Consider the following 15,851-nt stretch of genomic DNA (forward strand, 5'->3'; position numbering starts at 1 on the left):
TTCTATTTTCCCAACAAACCTTTTTTGTGTGAGACAGAAGACCCAATAAACAAAGAAAAAATGAGTAACTCGTCTCAACAAACATATTGTCACGAATGGAAAATCCGTTAATTGGAAAGTTGGACTGATTAACTTAAAAAACATAAGAGTATTCGAGGATTGCGAAATATTAAGCGCACGAGGCAAGGTCGCATCACGATGCACCGAATGTGTCATGCACCGAGTGCACCGTATCGGTGATGAGTCACCACCACCTGCTTTACAGAAATGTGAAAAACAAGCGACAATAACAAACTGCGTCAGCCGATCAATCGGTATAAAATACGCCGATTTTAGCAGTATAGGGGAAGTGTGAACCGATCAACGGTAGTGCGACCAGCTGACCCGAGAAGTAGAAATGTCGACTCTCCTCGGAAAAGATCAAGTTAATTAGTCCGTTCTCCAAAGTTGTTCAAACGCGAAGTGACCAAGCCAGCCACCAGGAAATGCTGAGGTCCTTAGCTTATGAATCTATGTAAGTACAATTGTTAAATTGTCAACTTTTAGTGTGTTTATGACCGTATTGTTCAGACCCATTTGTGTATACCGTATTTAATAGATTTAAGTGTTTAATGGAAAACTCAGTGTTTGATTCCATCCTTAAAACTGAGATCCCGGCACGACGTTTAACGTCGTGAGTCAGTTAATTAATGAATCCGAAAGGGCTCATAAATTAAACGTGACATTTGGTGGAGGTGCCGGGTATCACAGTAAACGATAAAGATAACGTCCCTGTTTTACTTGATACAGGAGCTTGTAAAAATGTAGTCGACATAGATTATATCAGTAACATGAGACGGTTACAAGACAATATACAACTGATAACCGCAGGAGGTTATCCAGTTCAACCTCTCGGCAATTCTGAGGTAATTATAAACAATTAATGGCACAATTATTTCCGTTGAGGCACTAGTGGTGCAAAATTTATCAAAAGCCTTAATTTTGGGACATAACTTTTTGGCTAGTAAAAATCATTGATTGACTATAATACCAATACTGTGACATTATACCATGAACTTGACCCATTGATTTTACATTTTGGCAACAATGTCAACAACAACATAAGGAAAATAGAACAAATGGAAGATACTGTCACGACTAGCGTGACGTGTTGAATTTAATTCAACTTATTTGCCTGAGATCTCGTTTCAGCGTGAAAATAAAACACAGTTAACTTTACCATCAAGTTCTATTGAATACGTACTTAAACCTAACAACTCCTAACTTACTAACTAGTAAAATAACAGGTTTCCTAACCCAACGAAAACGTTACTAACTCCCAATAAAATCATAATAAACCAGGCGTAAATTAATACACAACATAGAAGTACAATAAACATACTTACATCTCTATAGAAGACAGAATCTTGGAGAGAGGCTTATCACTTGGAGCGCGGTTCGCGATTAACTTTACTTGAGCGTTACGGACATGTCTAATTGACATTTGCGGTTCGATCACCAACGTGGTGCACAGCAAAACTGGACTGACTGGACAGAACTGGACTGAACTGACTGAACCTTCTTTAGGGTACAACTTCCTTTTTATAGCATTCCAGACACTGGTTCCACCAATCAAAACTCCCAGACCTGGCCCTCGTCTAGCCGACAACTCGTGACGACCTTCGACCATCGGTACTTGGAAAACATTCCACATTATTTCGCAAATTCAGCAAATGCATCTTAATTGCAGTTGCACTCCGACCGCATTCCACAATTTTAATGTTTCCGCTCAAGTAATATAAACATTCCACATTTTTAATGTTTCCTTTCAAGTGAAATAACTTTGATTTATTATCCTTCGTGACATTTGCCCCTTCTCCATGAAACTGGCCCTCCAGTTTAAACCAAGAGAGGTAATTCCTATATTTGACAATTCTAATTACTAACCTAAGTTATCGCTAGCCTTATATAAAATTCATCTTATTATAATATCATTTGAAAAATGGAGTAAGCGAAAATTTTTAATTTTACTTTTTATCATATATTTTCTAAAATGCTTACTTTCTCCATTTTCCGTCATCGCTTCGTCGTACCCAAAACTTATAATAATCCTAATCATTAAACTAACCCTTAAATTAACATAACACATTTGAAACCTTGGGTAGCCCTTAAATATGCACCATATATTTCAATATAAGTAGCTCTGATGTTGCGACTTTTATTGCGCCATTGTTCGCACAAAAGTGTTTGTCACAATCATATATTGCCCTGACTATGACTTAACACATCGTCTTCCACTGGTCACCAAATAGTCCAGTAGCTGAAGTCTAGCAATGTCCATTCCATACTCCATAGTCTCTTCTGCTTAGGCTTTATTTTCATCATGTGGTGACTCTGGTGATACTGTTAAATGTCATCTTCAATGGTCGTCCAATACTGGCTTTGCACAGCGCCATTTAGTACATTGGCTTCTTATGGCTCCCTCAAGCGGTTTTTACATGTAATGAAAATAAGAACAAAGGTTAATATGCGTTACTTAAGGCTTAATAATAACATATAATAATATATAATATTACACGCATATTTCTTTATATCTCAATTAAATTAATAACCTTCAACCGAGTGAATTTTATTCACTGGTATACTTCAAACCGATTGCAATAACTTCTGCATATGTTTAACTAATGTCCCAATTTCCATATCAACTAAGTTTAAAAACTGGAACATTGAACGTTCTAACTTCATTTCAAATCCATGCGGAGAAATACTTTATTTATCCAAAAACAAAAAATAAATTGACGATAACGTTTGATTGCTTCTTCCCTAGATTATCTGTAAACAAAAATAAGAAAGTAAATTATTAAAACGTAAACACAAAACAAAATTTACGGTTGTCTAACGACCCTATGGTTTGAAATGCACTCTACCTAAGTAGTGTAAACAACCTATACTCGGTTTATTTTGTCTTGTCAGCGGTTTTGAGGTAGGTCAGGGTAACGCTTGTGTCATCATTATCATATTAATAACAGTGACGTACTTGACGCCTTTTAAAACTTATTACGCCTGTATTAACTTTACCCATCTTACCTTTAATTAAACAAGAAAAATGGTTAAATATCATTTATTTCTTCGTGCTACAATAGTCATTATTATATAGATAAACTTATAGTATATAATATTGATATAAAATATTGAACAATAATTGTTTCACTTGTCTTGTTCGGTTTGGTCCCTCCGGGTTTCGCCTGATCAGTGTTGAACTGGTCTTCATTTCTTTCCTCACGTATAGGCACTTGATATGGTGCCGTACCACGTACACGTGTACGATTTATTTGTCTTCTAAGAGGCGTGGCAGCCACCTGCCGAGTCCAATTTGTCATGTTTGCTGTATTTAGTGGTGGCTCAACGGGATTCCAATTCTGTCGCAAAGTCACCCTCGGCACTTCAACTAATGTAGGTTCACCTCTTGATGGCACCCTAAATGGATGTCCCATCATTCTTGGTGGTAAATGGGGTCGGGGAGGTTCATGTAGTTCACGCCGCCTGAATTGTGAATTCCTTCTGAACGAACAAACATTGCATGCGCAACCATCCACAAACAGACTTCCCCAAATTTCCCAAAATTGTCTTGGTTGATAGAACGGCACCCTCGGAGGTGCGCAGATTGCACAACCACATCTTTCCGCAGGGTTTCTTCCTTGTCTCACCAATAAATCAATATGAATCATCTGGTATTCCATGTGAATTATTTGGGTCCAAAGTGCTAGTAACGCCTTTGAGACTCCCAAATACACTATTCCTGGTCGTTGTACTTCTTGATGTAACTCCCATAAATGGTATAAAGCCATGTCATATAAATGTAACTTGACATTTATGTCCGAAATACATCGGGCATAATATAAAAACATCACAATCCACTCCATTTTTTATAAACTCTCGATCGGTATTTTTTTCAATGAAACGCACTCGTGGTACTATCACGGTACTTCGCTAACTAAAATGCAAATCACAGCGATGTAATTATTTATATTCTCTTAATTTCATGTCAGCACTTTTACGCTTGCGGACGCATATTATTCATTTGATGCATTTTTCGATCGAATACATTATGCTGATATTCAAAAATATCCAACACCAAAATAAAACGAAAACTCGTTATTTTAATTTGTCTATCCCCCCATTATCACATACCCCTGACATTTATATTTATTCAAGTATTTACTTGTTCGGCACCTATGGCATTTATCGATATATTTTACGTCCCTCGTATTTTTGTTTAAGTATGCCATTTTAATTATATCATTTTTTCAATTGTAGTCAAATAACTTGTAACACGCGCGCTTAGATAATCATTTTACACACTTTTGGTGTAACTGCGGAAAATTAGACTAATATCCGTTCGTGAATCTTTCAATTGGCCATTAAATTCAGACGCGGATAAGAGAATAAAAATCCCTGAGCTCAGTAACTTCAAATTTAGGTACCACTCGGTATGTGAAGTTTGTACCCAACAAACGTAATATTTCCACTTCAACAAAATTATTACTTTGTATACAAAGTGTTACAATCTTTATGTCAGTTAGGGATAGACGGTGCCTTATTATCGTTTATTTATTTTACTTATACAGCACTGCATTCACAGCAGTTTTGTCATTTTATGGACGAAACGGTCCTTCACTTTTTTCCTCTCCAGTCACTTTCTTGTGTGCCTTCGCGAGTGCAGTCGTTTTTTCTTGTTTCTCCATTTGAGTGTAGTAGTGTTTTTTTTTTTCGTGTTTTCATCATGAACCGTAAGTAAATTTGTTGGCTTTGTTATTCACATTATAAAGTAATCCAATTTGTTGTTCTTTTCAAAACTAAAGATCCACAATCTTGTCCCCCAAGTGACAACCAAACTGGGTTTGGAAGGGGTTGCCGTCTCCAGCACTTCCGGAGACTTTTAACCATGCGCCGCCCTGGTGAAAGGCTCGCCGACGTTTGGTCTGGGAATGACAGAGACATCGTGCCAGGTCGGCTTCACCGTCCATTGGGCGCCACCAGGGTGTTACCTATCCTACCCCCACATCCAACACTTCTGCGTGGGGGTCACCAACACCATCGAGGCCATCGACGCCCCCGGTCCGCAAAGAGCGGCTCCCGAACGGGATTCCTGCTCCGACGGCGGAAAACAATGTTGAGGAGACAACCTCAGGAGAGAATTCTCCAACTTGGTGGTCTGGTGACCAGGTAACCATAAATGGTACTGGTCACCGGATCTACTTCCACCACCACCATTACTGAGGTTTTTTTTTTTTTTCTTATCAATTTTATTAATTTTATTGTATTTTTTGTAAGTGTGTAATTTTAATTGTATTTTTTTTTTCTCTTTTATTATTGTTATTATCTTTCTTTTTTTTTTCTTTATTATTATTATTTTATCTTATTTCGTTTGTTTTGTTTCCTTTTTTTTTTTTTATCTTTTAATAGTAATATACTCTTTAGTTATTCAAAGTTGTCTCTTTTGTGTGTTTTTCCCATTTTTTTTTCTTATAAAGGCGTGCATTCTGGGGTCCAGGGATCATAATAGGGTAATATTCTGCTTACGTGAACAACTTCTCTTTTTGCTTTGTCTGATCTGCCTTTCTGTATTTCATAGTCCACGTTCGACATTTTTCGTCTTATATAATAAGGTCCGAACCATCTAAGCAGCAATTTTTCACTTTTCCCGACTTTCCTTATTGGAGTGAAAACTTTCACCTGGTCACCCTCATTAAACTCCACATGTCGATGTTTACAATCATAACGAAGTTTATCTATGTTTTGTCGTCTTTTTATGTTTTCAGCAGCAAAATTACGTATTGCCAGACTAGTTTCCCTCATTTGATTGCTATCAAGAGATTCAGTATGCGGCATAATGTTCGCTTCAGTTGGTAAAATAGGTTCTCGTCCATATACTAACATAAAGGGTGAGAATTGCGTGCTGTCTTGTTTCGCTGAATTATAGGCAAAAGTTACATGTGGTAAGTATTGGTCCCAATTTGACTGATTCGTGTTAGTGTACATTGCCAACATATTTGCAAGAGTCTTATTAAATCGCTCCGTAAGACCATTTGTCGCTGGATGATATGCCGTTGTAAATTGGCTTGTAGTGCCCATTTCTTTCAATAGTTTCGTCACCAACTCTGATTGAAACACTTTTCCTCTGTCACTTAATAATTCCTTAGGCGCTCCATGTCTCGTAATTATTTTTTCCAAAATAAATTTTGCTACGGGCCCTGCTTTTCCACTAGGTAACGCCTCAGTTTCTGCCCAACGTGTTGCATAGTCTGTTGCTACCACTATCATGGTTTTACCATTGCTACTTCGGCGAAAAGGGCCTAAAAGGTCAATTCCTACCTTTTCAAATGGTGTTCCCACAGGAATTGGGTGTAAAAATCCTATCGGCTTTTGATTTTGTTGACCTTTTCTAGCTTGACAATCTGGACAACCCTTAACAAAATTTTCAACATCTTTTTGCAACCCTTGCCAATAATACCGTTGCTTAATTTTTGATAGCGTTTTCGCTATTCCCAAATGACCACTCAGCGGTTCCGAATGGTGAGAATACAAAATTTCTCCCACTAACTGTTGAGGTATTACTAATAGCTTATCTCGACCTAAATCATTCGGATTTACTCGGTATAAAATTTCGGACTCAATCCTGAAGTTGTTTGCCTGCTTACGTAAACCAATTGTAGCATTTTCCGGGTTTTTGATTGTCATTATCATTTGGGAAATTTTTTCATCTTTTTTCTGTAACTCTTCAATATTACGAGTATCCAAAATAAATGTTGGTATTTCTTCAACGTCGTGTTTATCCGTATCTGGTTGCAGTACCGGATATCTACTTACACAGTCAGCGTCTTTGTGCGCAATTCCTGATTTATGGCACACCGTGTAATCAAATTCCGACAGTTTTAATGACCATCTAGCTAAACGACCTGTTGTGTCTTTTAATGTCTTTAGCCAACATAAAGCATGATGATCAGTTACAATTTTTACAGGTTTACCATAAATAAAGTGTCTTAAGTATGAAAGTGCCCATATAACTGCTAATCCTTCTAATTCAGTTATAGAATAATTTTTCTCCGCTTTGCTAAGACTTCTGCTTGCGTAAGCGATAGGGTGTAACTTATTTCTGTGTCTTCCTGCAATAATATAGCTCCTATTCCATCTTTACATGCATCTACTCTTAATTCACACCCTTTGTTTGGCTGAAAATGTGCCAACACTGGTTCACTAATTAATTTCTGTTTTAGTGTTTCAAACGCTTTGTCATGAATGTCCTGCCAATCAAATTTATTTTGTTTCTTTGTCAGATCATGTAAGGGACGTGCAATTTTTGCAAAATTTTCTATAAACTTCCGGTAATAGTTACAAAGTCCTAAAAAGCTTTGTACACCTTTTACATTTTTTGGCCTTGGAAAATTTTCAATTGAAATTAATTTTGATTTATCAGGAAAAATTCCATCTGTCGAAATTGTATAACCAAGAATATTAATTTTTTCTTTTAGATATTCACATTTTTTAGGTTTTAATGTTAGGCCTGCACTTCGAAGTCTATTGAAAACTTTACGTAATTTTTCAAAATGTTCATCTATTGTTTCAGAAAAAATTATAATGTCGTCCATGTAAATTAAAACTTCTTTCCATTTTAAATCTCTAAACACTACGTCCCCTAACTGTTGAAATGTTGCCGGGGCATTGCACAATCCAAAAGGCATTACATTAAATTCCCATAATCCATGACCTGGCGCCGTAAAGGCAGTAAGTGGTTTACTTTCTTCTTTTACCTTGACTTGCCAATAACCTGAATACATGTCTAACGATGAGAAATACTGGGCGTTTCCTAAGTAAGTCAAAATATCCTCAATATTAGATCCTGACCACGAATTTTTTACTGTTACATTGTTTAACTTGCGATAATCGACACAAAATCGCGTTTCTCCAGACTTTTTCTTTACTAATACGACGGGACTTGCCCAGGGCGAGTTACTTTGCCTTATTATATCGTATTGTTCCATTTCCCTTATTTGATTATCTATTATTTCTCTTTCTTTTGTGCTACCCTGTAAGGTTTTTGTTTTATGGGTTTAGCATTTCCTACGTCAATTTCGTGTTCAATTACATCAGTTCTCCCCATATATTTTGGTGTTTTTGAAAAAACGTCACTATACTCCGCAAGTAGCGTTTGCAATTTATTATGTATTCCTAAGTTTGTTATATTACTTAGATTATGGTCATTCATGGTAATTATTTCTTCATCATTTTCGGTTTCATTAATACAACAAATTGGAATTTTTGTCATGTCCATTTTAATTGTTTTCTCGAGATTACCAATCGTGGAATTTTTTATTACAAAAATTCTACGATGACCGACATTTTAAGCTTAACATAAAAATGTCCATTCTGCAAAAACGGTAATCCTACGCAAATAAGACTTCTCGGTCGTAAAAAACTGTCTTTCTCAATAAAACAATATTCCGCCAAGTCAGACGGTCGTAGGTTCAAGTTCAATCGGGTAATTATATCATTCCCGGGCTTCAACACGTAATCGTTAGCGACAGTAATTTTTAGGGAATTTACTGTTGGCTCGTTTGCTATGTTTACAAACAAGTCTTGCTGTGGCTCGCATTCTTCAGTTGAATCATAATCTCCAAAATTTAGGATTAATTTGTCCGAACCATGCTGCAATGTCACTTTATTGTTATTATAGTCAATGACTGACTTTGTCGTCGTCAAAAAGTTATGTCCCAAAATTAGAGCTTTAGACAAATTTTTTACCACTAATGCTTCAACGCGTATCTCTTATTATTAACTTCAATCGTCACTTGTGAATTTCCAATAGGTGTAAGAGGGTAACTGCCTGCCGTAATTAATTCAACATCATTTTCCAAAGGATACATGTTATTAATATAATTTAAATCCACAATATTTTTACACGCTCCGGTGTCTAGAACGACATTTATATTTTCTTGATTATTTACTTTTAAATGCACATACAATAATCCTCCTTTGACGCCCTTTGATGACAGGTGGACAATCTCGTTAGGGCTTCCTATTGACGAAATTGTCCTCTTTCGTTTGGGTTTTGGTATACCCGATCATTTCGACGGTTATCAGAATTATTTCTGGAACTGTTTGCATTCCAGTTGCACGATGCATGCCCAATTCTTTTGCAATTAGTGCATCTAATGCGTCCATCGTGTGTTCTTGTATTCGGTAAATAGCTGTTACCTTGATTTCGGTAAGGTGCTCTGTTTCCATAGTTTGGACCTCTATACTCATTATTTCTATTCCTTTGCATATTCTGATTTTGGTAATAAGGCCGTTGACCGCCATTATTTGAACCATTATTCACGGCATTGTTCCTTGGTGGCGTATTTCTTGTAAAATTTCCACGATAATTGACAAAATTCCTGTTCGGACCGTTACTGGTGACATTCCTGTTATCTACGAAATTTCTCCTTGTGCTATTACTATTATAATAGACTCGATTTCTATTTGGATTGCCATCTCTGCGTGGAAAATTTGTTGTATTTCCCGGTCCGCTCCTGACTATTTGATTCTCGTTATTTAACGCATCGGACACGGAAAGCAGTGCCGTATCACGTGTCATCTGATTTACCAGGGTTCTCTCTTTAATGTCACTCAGCTTTAACACTAGCTGTTTTAAGTCATTAAAATTTTGATTACCTGAACTCAGCAAGTAATACATTTCATAGTAGGATGGGTGCAAACCATTTTCAAAATGGTCCCTAAACGTGTCAAAAGACATTGTCGGGTCAATTTCCGTTGCCAACGCAAGTAAATCAAAATAATATTTTTTAACATCCTCATTGTCTTGATGTTTTCGTGTATTTAATCGAAACTTTAGTTTTCTTAATGGCTGTTCACCAGAAAATTCTTTTAAAAAGTCCGTTTTTATATTCGTCCATGTTTTTGCCTGGTTTGCCGGTTCGTTAATATAACCATCAAACCAAGTCTGAGCCGGGCCTTCCAAGAAATTTGCTAAGTAGGAAATTTTGTGGTTTTCCGACCAGCTGTTTGCAATCGCTGCTTTTTCATATTTATTCACAAAAATAATGGGAGAGTCTATAGATGGGTTAAACGTAGGTGGGCATGTAAACTTTGGTGTGGCTGGAGTTTTTGGCTCAGCCAAAGCTACCTGTAAAGTCATGTTAGCCATTGCTGCCGGATTGTTAGGACGTATCTCACTGTTTCTCTCTTGAATTACAGGGGGTGGGCAAGGATTATTACAACCTTGTAACAAATCTGTGGGGCGGGATAAGGTAGGCTCTGGCACTACCACTTCTCTCTTCTCTGGCACTACCACTTCTAAGGGACTTTCTTGCCAAGACTCTTCTGATTCTCGCGGTTTAGGCGGAGTCCGACTCAATGAAGCTCTTGGCTTAAAAAACTGTTCTGGGGATCGTGATCCTGCCTTGGAATCTTTAGTTTTCTGAACTTGGGAAGTCGAAGCTTTTGTTGTTCGAATTCGCGGGGTCTCAATTTGAGCACTTACGACAGTTTTTTCGAAAGGGCTCTCGTCCTCACTACTTGTTACACTGACAATAGAAGTTGTTCTGTCGACTTCTGGGGCACCTGCAGAAGCAGAGGAACCGACAGTTGAGCTATGATGCGCGGGTTTTAAATTCTCTCAACTCTTTTAAGACTTTTTCGGGGTTTTTCCCTTGGGCTAGTGCTTGTTGCAAAACAAATTTTTCTTTGTCTGATACACTTTGAGCTCTACTGCGAGTTCGTACTCGTGATTTGTCACTTGGTTCACTCATGTAAAATTAATACGAAATGTTTGGCAGTATTTTTAATTATTTCGATTTTTCAAGCTTTTGGACTAAATTTAAACGATTTTCTTAAACAATTTGATTATTTCTAGCAATTTCTTTGCGAATTTGCTTATTCATCAAACTAGAAATTTTTTTGACACTAAAATACACAAGCATTAACACCCCCATGCACAGAAAAATAATAATCAAAATTTCCTTAGCTGACCATGAATTATCTTTTTCTTGAGACGCTTTATTAGAAATACCGCCGCTATTACCCGCTTGAGAAATAATTATTTCTTCTTCTTTTGATGAAGAACCCCCCATTTTAAATAGAACGATTAAAATTTAAAAAATAAAATTTATGTTTTTTCCACCCTGAAACGTAGGCGCCTCCACCATATGTCACGACTAGCGTGACGTGTTGAATTTAATTCAACTTATTTGCCTGAGATCTCGTTTCAGCGTGAAAATAAAACACAGTTAACTTTACCATCAAGTTCTATTGAATACGTACTTAAACCTAACAACTCCTAACTTACTAACTAGTAAAATAACAGGTTTCCTAACCCAACGAAAACGTTACTAACTCCCAATAAAATCATAATAAACCAGGCGTAAATTAATACACAACATAGAAGTACGATAAACATACTTACATCTCTATAGAAGACAGAATCTTGGAGAGAGGCTTGTCACTTGGAGCGCGGTTCGCGATTAACTTTACTTGAGCGTTACGGACATGTCTAATTGACATTTGCGGTTCGATCACCAACGTGGTGCACAGCAAACTGGACTGACTGGACAGAACTGGACTGAACTGAACTGAACTGAACTGAACTGAACCTTCTTTAGGGTACAACTTCCTTTTTATAGCATTCCAGACACTGGTTCCACCAATCAAAACTCCCAGACCTGGCCTCGTCTAGCCGACAACTCGTGACGACCTTCGACCATCGGTACTTGGAAAACATTCCACATTATTTCGCAAATTCAGCAAATGCATCTTAATTGCAGTTGCACTCCGACCGCATTCCACAATTTTAATGTTTCCGCTCAAGTAATATAAACATTCCATATTTTTAATGTTTCCTTTCAAGTGAAATAACTTTGATTTATTATCCTTCGTGACAATATTCTACATGGTTGTTTGTAGCAATTTTCAAATGTTTTGGATTCAAACAGTTTAGATACAGTTTCAGCCTTACCGCTTCGTGCTTTCTTTTATTAGGATCAAATTTTAAAAATGAATTGCATTTAAATATTGAATGACTTGATTTACAGTAAAAAATTTGTTAGTAATGAGTACGATTTTTGAACTTTTAATTAAAATTTCTATTATTGTTTCATTTTGATTTTTATTACTTTTTGTACTCACAGTTTCACGTTTCTCTAAAAACTCACATTTCTCTTTAACAAAATTGAGCAAGTCCTCAAAAGTGGGTAGATCAGTATTACATTTTTTAGATTCCCAATCCTTACGAGCTGGGTGGTCAAGTTTTGTAACCATTAAATAAACAAGTAACACTGACCACTGATCTGTGGGTTGATTTAATGCTTTTAAACCTTAAACATTTTTATTAAATAAATCAAATAAGCTACGCAATTCAGTATGTGATTCTTTGACTACCGAAGGCGCATTAAATAAACCATTGACAAAATTAAAAATAATTAGTCTATTATTTTCGTATGTCTTTTAACATGTTTACGGCAATACTATAATTATCTTTTGTAGTTTTAATCTAGTGATCTAGGGTAGGGTGGATAGCAAACGAGGTCCTGGTAGGAGAAGGCACTCGTGGCTCCACAACTTGCGACAGTGGTTCGGACTCACGACTGTTCAGCTATTCAGAAGCGCCGCGAACAAGATCCGAATTGCCATGATAATAGCCAACGTCCGCAGCGGATAGGGCACATGAAGAAGAAGAAGTTTTAATCTACTCTAACATCAAGGTGTGCTTTTAAATAATAAAACTTGTGCAATTCATCCATTGATGAGTTTTGATCAATTATTGAATAAAATGCGTCTCGAAATTCCAACTTATGAATTGTTTATAATGTTTGGTAATTTTATTGAAAACCCCGTAACACGTCGCTGGGAATTATGTGATTTCGGTCGGGAGATGTTATCAATTGACTCTATTTTATGATGATTTGACAATATCAGTGAAGCACGCGCACTTATTTCATAAAATAAATCTTAAAATTGATATCTTCCTGGTTTTTCTTGACTAATATTATCAGCTGATAATGCCAATTCATCATCGGTGTCAATAACAATTATATTTCGTCCTAGTGGTCCCCTAAACTCATCACACAATGGTTGAGTGCGTTCTAAACGACTATCTAATTGCATAAAAGCACTATTATCAACTTGGAGGAGATCAAACAACTCAACACACTCTTTAAAACGAGTTAAAGATTGTTTAATAACTAGCTTTTTTTTGAATTGCAAACGATTAAAATGGTCTCTAAGGTCCTTCATTTTGTCTTGATTTTATAATTGTAAAAATGTAATTATTTTTACAAGTCTTCGTCGAGTCAAGTTAATGTAAGTAAGTGTTATCAAATTGAGCCAAATTCAAGACTTACTGTTCTTTCTGGTAGATTTTCCCTTTTGGTTTGCTTACTGTAACCCACGGTGATCGTCGTCACATGTCAATTTACCAGCCGCTGCTGGAAATCCAGGTCTCCAAGTTTTCAATTCCACCCTTCAAGGTTATCGCCGAGGCTTGACGACACTCTAATCAAAGTCTCTAATCTTTCAATAGCGTTTCGTCTTATGTCTGATCGCTATTCGGCTTTAAGGATTATGTTCTTTCTCCAAGTGGACTGTATTAATTAAACTGGTGGAAAAGTCAAATCCACAACTAATAATCTTAAAATTTAATTACGGTTTTAAACCAGAAAGAAATCAACTGTTGTGCGAGTCTTTCCATTCTCTCGCAGACTGCACATAACTTATCGCGGGCGAACCTCCGCGATGTTGCCGACTTTTTAAAGAGTTAGCAATCTAGTAACGAAGGAATTTTTTTTTGATAAACAAAACCTCACCAATTATATCGCTGTTTACCGAATGATGCGATATCAATGGTGCTGTTCCTAGATTTTGGGACGCCATTTGAACGTTCTAGCTTATATAGTTGAGTATAGATGTCACTATATGTGGTACAACAGCTATTGGGTTAATAGGTTGAACGGTTCGGCCGCTAGGGAGCGTCAAATTTGACTCGTTTTTTATGTCTTTTTTGGTGCATCTTTTCTTACAATCGTCAATAACTAGCTTATTTGCAACACTTTGTATAAACTTTTGTAAGTCAATGAATAGCCAATGAAATAAGCTTTCTATTGACGTATAAAAGTTGATTGGTTAGTGCTACGGATTCGAAGCTAGAGAGAGTCAACATTTTTAGAGTGAAATTATATAATTTATAATTCTTCGTTGTTTTCCAATGGATTTAATTTATGTTTAAATTTAAATGGAAGAAGTTTAAAAATTATTTATAATATAATTAGTACGAAATAGTATTTTTTTATTTGTTTACTTTTAATACTAATGCTAATAGTTCGGTAGCGGGTTAAAATTCAGGTTAGCTTAGTTAATTAGTTAGATTAGGTACTGCAAGTGTATATTTTATTTTTATTTTACATAAAATGGTAAATATCTCAGAAATGGATACAGATAGGTATAACCGGAAGTTTTGAATTTTTGTTTCTTATTTTAGCATATTGATTTAGTGACATAAGATAGAACAGGATACAAATACTCTAGCTTCGCACAAGCTTGCCAATGGAAACCACGATTTCTGCCGTTAATAAAGTGAAAGAGTAAATAATTATTGCAAAAAGAGAAAATCAAATATAAGTATTTTATTGTAAATGAACACCACAGTGAACACTACAAAAACAGTAACTATTTGAAGAGATATCCCAAAACTAAAAGCATCTTTTCATTGCCACTTTTTCCTAGCTATTCGATGATGGATTCAAATTTGCCACACGACGTTTCGTTTTCTGTCAGTCATCATCAACTTTCTTTTTTCTTATGGGCGCCATATTGGATTTTTAGCCCACCAAATAGTACGTTTTATTCTGATTTTAATGATTTATAATAACTTATGATTTGCTTGATAAATGACAAAATAATTCAATAAAAACTAATTTTACTTTAGTTATTGGCTTTGAGTTAATGGGCCGTTTTAAAAAATGTCATTATTTGACAGTACTTGTCAAACACGATAATTCGGACGATCATTAGAGCAAGTCAATCATAGTTAAAAATGTATCTAGAAAAGAAACCCCCACAGAAAATGTTATTATTATACAAGCATTGCTGAACTATTTAGGTTAATCAGAAAAAGAGATTTGTTAGCATTATCTCTAACTTAAAAGGCTTATTTATGTTTCCAAGAGAAAGATCATCATTTTAGGAACTTCATTTTTTGCCAACTTTCAATTTTTTATAATGTTAAGTGCAAGTTTATAGTTATTTATACAGTAAGTGACAAACCATTTTTTATTCATTCATATTTATTATTAACCGGTTTAAGTCACGTGTCTTATACAGTATTTTATTAAATTTCGACTTTTTATATTAAAAAAAAACCTAAAATTACAGTTCTATTAAATTTGCACCGCGCCCCGTAGATGTAACGTTGATGTTTGTTTGTTTACATCTGTAAATAGGCGAATGTCATTCAGAGTGAATTAATAGTTATTTATACAGCAAGTGACTTAAACCATTTTTTATTCACGAAAAGAACAACTAGGTCCACAAGCGTAGCGAGTGGCCTAAGCTGTTCGCGTGAATAAACCGGTTTAAGTCACGTGTACACCTTTGTGACTAAGTATGTTCAGGCCAATTGCGTGTGACAAGTACTACCAAGTAATCTTCATAAAACGTCTCATTAACTCAAAGCTAACTAAGGTAAAATCTCTAAAAGTTCTAATGATCGTCCGAATTATCGTGTTTGACAAGTACTGTCAAATAATGACATTTTATAAAACGGCCCATTAACTCAAAGCCAATAACTAAAGTAAAAATATTTTTTATTGAATTATTTTGTT

General features: G+C 35.9%; 1 long non-coding RNA gene across 1 annotated transcript in view; it reads right to left on the bottom strand.

Annotated features, from left to right (window-relative positions):
• LOC145735654 (uncharacterized) overlaps positions 1-15,297 on the bottom strand; it is a 262,556-nt gene extending 247,259 nt beyond the window's left edge. Inside the window, exon 1 of the long non-coding RNA XR_014179721.1 lies at positions 14,952-15,297. This is a non-coding gene — a long non-coding RNA (uncharacterized LOC145735654). The remainder of the gene's footprint in view (positions 1-14,951) is intronic.
• Positions 15,298-15,851: the final 554 nt, after the last annotated feature.

Source organism: Ips typographus, linkage group LG11 (assembly GCF_016097725.1).
Source record: "Ips typographus isolate SLU linkage group LG11, UJ_Ityp_2.0, whole genome shotgun sequence".
Taxonomy (NCBI): Eukaryota; Metazoa; Arthropoda; class Insecta; order Coleoptera; family Curculionidae; genus Ips; species Ips typographus.